The sequence below is a fragment of the Lathamus discolor genome, chromosome 3, assembly GCF_037157495.1.
Source record: "Lathamus discolor isolate bLatDis1 chromosome 3, bLatDis1.hap1, whole genome shotgun sequence".
In the NCBI taxonomy this organism is placed as follows: Eukaryota; Metazoa; Chordata; class Aves; order Psittaciformes; family Psittacidae; genus Lathamus; species Lathamus discolor.
The window spans coordinates 150,241,972-150,250,268 of record NC_088886.1 but is presented as its reverse complement, the minus strand read 5'-3'; positions in this window follow the sequence as shown (position 1 = coordinate 150,250,268).

Here is an 8,297-nt window from a genome sequence, read left to right as displayed (position 1 = left end):
TTTGCCTCCAGAGACAGTTTTATTCATTTTTATACAATTTGCCTACTGTACAGTGCAGATGGTTTCTATTAAGTAAAATATCTGTTTGCTTCCAAATTTTTTAGTTTTCATGATTAAATTACTTTAAAATGATGGTACACTGTATTATCCTCTTTCATGGCTTAATTTAGTTGCAATGGCACACGTATAAACTCTAAACCCCAGTTTCATCCGCTCTGAAAATGGAGATTTTGACCACATGCTGAGGATTTCTTAGGTCTGTTTTATGCCAGCTGCAGCATTTTTTCCATAAGCTTTCACTGTGAGAATTATTTACTAAATGTATGGCTTCACAAGGGGTTGAAACAAAAGGGTTGGGCAATGACAGGGAAAAACGATGTGGAATTACTTTGGGATTGCAGGCGAGCGTGCGGTGGGAGGCAAGGCCACAGCAGCGGCGGGATGCGCCACATCCGTAGCGGTGCTGCCATCGGGTGGATGGCTCGGAAAGCTGCACGCTCCCACCGCGCCGCGCAGCCAGGGTGGTGAGGACCACCAGCTCCCAGCCGGGCCTGCAGCCACCCCTGTATCCCTGCAGAGCACAGAATCCCCTCCTGCAGCAAGCACATTCCTCAACTTACTCCCCATCCCTGGCAGTGCTCAAGGCCAGGTTGGACACAGGGGCTTGGAGCAAGCTGCTCCAGTGGAAGGAGTCCCTGCCTGTGGCTGGGGGTTGGAACTGGGTGAGCTTTAAGGTCCTATCTAACCCAAACCATTCTATGATTCTATGATTGCCAATTACCTGCCATTCTCCAGCTGCCATTGACAGCATTTTGAATGATCAAAGAAACCACCTTCACTTTCCTACATACTCAGTATCAGTCTTACTCATTCTTTTTAACAGAAATAGCGAACTATTCTGGTATGATTGGTACTTAGAATCATAGAATCATAGACTAGTTCGGGTTGGAAAGGACCTCAAGATCATCCAGTTCCAACCCCCCTGCCATGGGCAGGGACACCTCACACTAAACCATGCCACACAAGGCTTCATCCAACCTGGCCTTGAACACTGCCAGGGATGGGGCACTCACAACCTCCCTGGGCAACCCATTCCAGTGCCTCACCACCCTAACAGGAAAGAATTTCCTCCTTAGATCCAATCTAAACTTCCCCTGTTTCAGTTTGAACCCGTTACCCCTTGTCCTGTCACTGCAGTCCCTGATGAAGAGTCCCTCCCCAGCATCCCTATAGGCCCCCTTCAGGTACCGGAAGGCTGCTCTGAGGTCCCCACGCAGCCTTCTCTTCTCCAGGCTGAACAGCCCCAACTTCCTCTGCCTGTCTCCATACAGGAGGTGTTCCAGTCCCCCGATCATCCTCGTGAGGTGGATGGTTTAAATTAGTACTTCAATATGTTTGAAGTAGATGATTCTATGATTATCTATTTGCCCACTCGAATAACAATATCCTGAGGTCGCACCTTGCTGTTGAGGCATCCCCAGGACAAGGTCCTGCATGAATCTGTACTGAATAGGAGGTGATACCTTGCACCCAGGTACTGCTGCACCTGAGCAGACCTCAAAGCCCACGGCAAAGCCCATCACTGGCGTTTCTCCCATGTCTCCCAAACCCTTCTGCTCCACCACTAACAGACAACTGGGTTCAAGTCTCTGTAGAACACCCCGTGGCCACCCTGTACATGGGGGTTTACCATGATCTCTTGAACTGCCATATGCACAAAGTGAAGCACCAGCTCCTGTCACGCTGCATTACATAAAAAGCAACTCTGAGATGTAAATCTACCGTGTTTCACTGCTTTTGAAAGTCACAGAAGTGGCAGGAGGTGCAGGAACCCAGCTGTGGGGGAGGGATGGGGGACAGCCATGCCCTGACAAGGGTCCGCTCCCCCTTGGCAAACACCCTGCACCCACTTTGTGGCAGCCAAAAACCTGGTGGCACACGGAAACAAACAGAAACAAACTACAGGGTCCCTCTTAGCCAGTGCTTGATGCCAAGCATGACCTAAAAGGAGCTGACAGGACTTTCAGAGCTCTCCTAAATGCTGTCAGTGCAAGCAAGACAAACTGGCAAGTGATCCAGTGTCACTATCTGCAATGGCAATTAAAGTTCCATCCAAGGGAGTGGAGGAGAGAAGCAAATCCTAAGCAAGCAGCAAACAAGGAAAAACTGATACAGCCCTGATGGCTCATGCGAACGGTAGCACAAACCCATTGTGCTCTCTTCCCACCCCAAAAAGAAGGCTTGTTGTGTCTGCTGGAACGTACAAATCATCTGGAGGAAGATAAGAGAAAGAAACGTACATCTGTAACAAGTCAAGTAAAAACCCAGATAATCTACTGGCAATGGCAACGCACAGCCATAAATCAGACAAGCAAAATATTGCTTTCATATCCATTTGAGATGTTCAGGGAAATAAGGCTCTCATCTCTTCAGCTGACACAAAAATTATCTGTTACATCAGGAAAGGCAGATTTTGAATGTCAGCAAAAGCAACAAGAACATCTGTTCAGCCTGTCCATTGCCTGGGTTCTTGAGAGAAGCCAGAGAGCGAACCTTATAGCAACCAACAGCAGTTTCTGCTGTGGTCAGAGAGGGGCAGGCAGCAGACAGCTCACCAGAAAAGTTATTTGAGCAGCCATGACACATCCTCAAACACCATAGTAAAGGAGGTAAGAGCACCCTGATGTCAATAGCAGACCACCGGCTCAAAACTCCAATAGCGACCAGGCACACAATGTGCCACGAAAGAGCGAAACTGGAAGTCAAACACTTCGCCTTTGTTTCCAAACTGAGATATTACACAGATGAGTCTGGGAAATGTAGTCACACACACACAGAATGGAAAGCAACCACAGACGCACATCGTGATACAGGTTGTAATCTTACCCTGTCCCATCCCTAAATTTAGAGATCTGTTGAAGATGGGAAGCAGGACGTTAACTTGTACAACATGCTGGGTACCACTGAAACATAAAATTCCTGGTTTTCCATCTGCCATCCCTCAACAGGGTAAAGAAGCTCCTCCTACAACATCAACAATCTTCTGTGTTACAGCTTCTGAATGGAAAGCAAACAAAAACTCAAGCCTGGAGTTTATCAAAACCATCTTGAACAGCCTTCTAAAAGCCACCCTTTCTGATAGCTGCATCAGCTGCGTCTAATCACGCCAAATAATTCCTTCCCAGGTATGCAGTGAGATCAGGAAGTAACCAGAGCAACTGCAGTTTGAACCCATGTGATGAGTACAGGTGGTTGACGACAGTGGGATAACAACTGGAACAATGCTGCAAACAAGTTGCAGGTAACCAATTTAACTAAGGCCAATGTTGCTTTGAGAATCAAGTCCCATCATATAATAACCACAGAATAAAAGCATTTCCTGGCACCTAACACATGACCACATTCCCAACTACACTGGAGTTTAGCAAGTAATATCCAAAACCTGTAATTGCAAAGTTGCTGTCAGGAGGATGCTATTGTGACTTAAACCAATGCCCAGTATGAACCACATCACTAAGAACCACTGAAGAGGAGTGGATTGTGCTGGGTTGATCTGCGGACAGCAAGATCATTGACCTTAAATTCTGAAGACACCACTCCAAGCTTTTCATTTTTGAGCTTTCATGCTCTCAGGATACATCTCCATTAGCAATTTAATGCACCCCCAGGACAGAAGTGCGATGCTTTTGAAGGTCTCTGATCCCTGGGGCCAGTAGTAGTTTGAATTTTAAGTTCACCAGGATGTTTTAAATGTACTAAAAAAATGGAGCCTGCAGGATAAATGGAATGTACCGAAGTGCCACAGCAAAAGCACTAAAGGAGAATAAGTGTTGAAACAGCATTACAAAGCATAGACAAAACCAAAATTAATGTAGAGAGCTCTCAGAGAAATAGCCGATAATGTCTTGAGGAAGTGAAAGGGGCAGAAAGCAACATATATTCAAAAGTAAAGAGATTTTCAGATAAGAAGCAAAATTACGAGGAACAAAGGAATCAGGACTATGAAAACTGTAGAAGGTGGAAGCTGGTCAACCACAAGGTCTCAGATCTTCCAGTAGCCCAACACAACCAAAGTCCCCGGGTGAGGAATACCACAGAACAAGCCCTGTACATACACTAGCAGGTGGCTCATCTAGAAATGTCTTTTCCAGAATCAACTTAGAACTTGAATATGAATACAGATGAAAACCTGACAGCAAAAGGGAACAGTAGTATCAAACCACCCAACAATGGCAAAGGCATGGCGCAAACACCCTGCCATTCTTCTTCCGCATGCAGCAAGAGTATCTGGAAGAACACACAGCAACACAAAGCAAGCAAAAAAATACACAGTAAGCCAAAACTGGGATGGAAACTAGTTCTTACCTTGGAAACGTGGTGGGTTCCTGAGCAGATCTGAGTCCAGCAAGACCATACCACAGAAAGACAGTATCCAGTCGAGCTCTGAATGAATCAAACCCTGACCAAAGCAGAAATGCTCTCTCCTGCTCGGTTCAAAGGGCAGAGAATAATTGGCCAAGTGTTAGTGACATAAACCACAGTCACACCAATACAAACTCTTCAACAGAAACACTTTACACAAAGTTTCCTTCATGGCTGCTGCCATTTCATATGAAGTGTTTTTAACACACACTGATTACTTGGACTTCAATGGAAGAGGAAAGAGAAGGAGTGTTGGGGTCTAGTACTGTTCATTTTTTGTCATGTCTGAGTGAAGGTTCATCTTTTCATGACGAATGAGCACTTCTCATTTCATTGCGCAGACTTCCTGTGGCGTTATATCACAATGAAGATTTGAGTAATAATGCATAGACTGGAATGTAAATGCAATATTTCAGAGGTGGAGGATAAAAACTGAAGGGAGGAAAAAGGAAAACTATTCTCTGTGGAGGAAAAAAGAAAAACTCTCAAGGGTTTAGTAGAGTACACGTTAAACCATGTGAGTTTAACCAATGTCTAACAACTAACACTGCATGTCATAGAACCTTAGAATAGTTTCAGTTGGAAGGGACCTTCAAAAGTCATCCAGTCCAACCCCCTGCAATGAACAGGGACATCCTCTACTAGACCAGGTTGCCCAGAAACATATCCAGCTGTGGCAACGTGCTGAATGAATCCTCAATTCAGAAAAATCAGTAAACCATAATCTCAGCAGTACCATTCACATGCCTTTAGGATCAAGTTTGCAAAGGGAAATTAAGTCTTGATCTGAAAGTCTTGGAGTATGAAACAAGAAATATGCTTTTCATGCTTCAACAGGAGCAAGTTTCTTGCACAGTCTGGGCATCAATTAAAACCTTATAAAACTGCATCACTTCTGTCTTTGAAGATAAAATCATAGAAGCACTGAGATATGAAATATGGAGATCCAATTTTGGTTGAAACTACAATACAAACAATAGCTGTCCATAGATATTCACAGATCAAGATCAGCAAACCATTGGCCCAGTTCTGATATCACATCCACAAAAGTAGATACACACCTTTTTCCACTGGAGTTAATACAGATTTATATCCCCTTCAGCCAGCTGGTCAGTCCAGACAGCATGCTCTCTCTGTATCTCATAGGGCAGTAGTCATTAAAACCAATGATGGACTAACAGTGCCAATAGTAAAGAACTTGCCCATCTGCTGAATGTCTCAGGTTCTAGTGAAACAAGTGGGTCCATCCTTGCTCCAGGCCAGCTGGGAAGTAGAAAGACTTCTGAAAACTCAAGAAAACATTCCAAAGAGCTGTAATAGAAAGGAAATCCACACAACATCTGAACTGCAGGTTACCCTGCCACTCTGTCCAGTAATACCAGGGTCCCTCCAGCAACTACGTTATTTAATAGACCATTTAACAGACTATTGCGAATCCAGTTGTCTTCATTACACCAAACTGGCAAATGCACGGATAATGGAGCTATTTTGCAAGTGGAACAAGTTCTGGGAACAAAAGGTGAAACAACACACTGATAAACAGGGAAGTGTCACAACTGCCAGAAGCAAGAAAGTGTTATAAAGGATGAAAAACAGAAATTTCATGTACTTAATAATAAATAGCGCAATTCTTATGCTATCCTAACAAGTGAAAAGCAAGAAATGGATTAATACGAATAGGAGGGGGGAGGCATGTGGTGCTAATTACCTGACATAGATCACGTTTTTAAGTGCTTGCACAGATGTTGAACATTTTTTAGGATGAGTCAAGACACTGGCTATTTCTTCAGGACAACCCCACATCTGCAAACAATCAGAATGGAGACAAGGTCCAGCATTTCACATCGTTCTTACGGAAAGCGGTGATTTAATATTTGCAGGGTCATGATTCAATTCCAAAACAGATCGAGTGAGGATGAGCCACGTGGTGTCTGACCCAAGGAGGTACCCAACACATGAAAGAGAACAGAGGGAAGCATGTTCAGGAACATGCAGGAGAGCTCAGCACATGACAGTATCAGTTCCTAAATCAGCCTTACCGTGACCCTGCTGGAGCATCACTGGGAATGCTGGATTCAGTGGCTGGAGATTTTCAAACTTAAACAGGTGAGATTTAGGTTAGACATAAAGAAGTTCTCTAAAGAAGAGGCGCTGGCACAGGGTGCCCAAAGAAGCTGTCCCATCCCTGGCAGTGTTCAAGGCCAGGTTGGACACAGGGGCTTGGAGCAAGCTGCTCTAATGGAAGGTGTCCCTGCCTGTGGCAGGGGCAGGGGCTGGAGCTGGATGAGCTTTAAAGTTCCTTCCAATCCAAACCATTCCAGGATTCTATAACTCTTGACACAGCTTTTAACTGGTCATTAACCGGGCATTCCAGTATGTTTTTCAGTTTTAGTACTTCATAAAGGAAATTCAAGATTACTGGAGTCTTTCCTGCATTATAATGAAGCAAAATTCCAGAACTTATAGAAGTTACTTATTCCTAAAACATCCTAAAACAAATAATATAATTTCTGTTTCCAGATCTAAACCACTCAATCGTTTTACATCCGAACTCTCCACCTTTTCTAAGTCTGTGTCTAACTGGGACCTTTCCTTGGGGTTTTATAGAGGTTTACTATGGGTGCAGAGTCATGCCCACACATCCTGAGGCTGCTGCAAGTGGGAATCCTACACTTAAGGAAAAAGCAGGATTATTCTATTGTTGTCTTCAAGAGTTCTAAATGGTTATGTACTGCTGGACTAAACTTAGCCACTAATCTTGCTGTTCCATTCCTTATGGTGTAAATTAAAGCTGCTTTCAGACTACTTCCTTCAGAAAGACTACTGTTAGTAGCAACAAGCCATTTACAACCTCCAACATGAAACAAACAGTTTGGACGTTTTGATTCTCCACACTTTAGCTTGAAAGGGAAGTCAAATGAGCATGTGGACTTGCAGCTCTGCCCATGTGCAAACAATTTCGAAGACAATTAACCTTTCAGTTAGAAGGCTACAATACAGCGCTGTGTTAGAGCTATCTCTTGTGCCTGCGCTTAGGACGTACCACAGCCAGTAGCTCTTACTCCTGGAGATAATCATAGACTCATAGACACCTAGAATGGCTTGGGTTGGAAGGGACCTTAAAGCTCGTCCCATTCCAACCCCCTGCCATAAGCAGCAACACAATAAGTTAGAGAAAAGTTATAACCATAACTTAGAGAAAACCCAAGTCCGCTTCTCCAGAGTTTGAAACAAACAGGAAGCCACCATTATTCACATTAAATATGCTAATATAATCTGAGCAGAAAATCGGATCAGGAGGAAAAATGCATTCATATATGAAAATTTTACCAGAGCCCATCATTAACACAGATCAGGATGTCTAATGTAAAGTGTGTGCTCCAGTGGTCTTAAATACAAGAAAAAGTATGTCTTGGCAAATTAGTTCTCTGGAGGCCAAAGTTGAGAATGGAATAAGAGCATATCTTCATTTTCAGCAAACATCAATTCTTTTTCATGGTAATACCATTAAACAACCCTGTCAGTGTTAAATTTCTCTGGGAGTGTTCCAGGACAAAAGTACTTTTTCCTCTGGGATTTTTTAGCGTGCAAAGGAATCAATATTTTAGCAATGTTTCACCCATTTAAGTGCTAGCCTTGCTGCTGCAAGAAGACGATGGCGTGTTCACCCATGAGACTTTGAGGCGTTTCCAGGGTGAGTTATCGTCATCTGTGAGGGGCACATAAGGTTTGGATTCGAGTTTGTCACTGGGATTTAGCATAGGTAAGGGTGCAAAAACTAGGTATGTAATACATGGGGGATCTTCCTTTAGATTACAGGAAATCCAGCTTCATCAGCTTCCCTAGAAGGACTGGCCTTGGTGGTCCATTCCTGC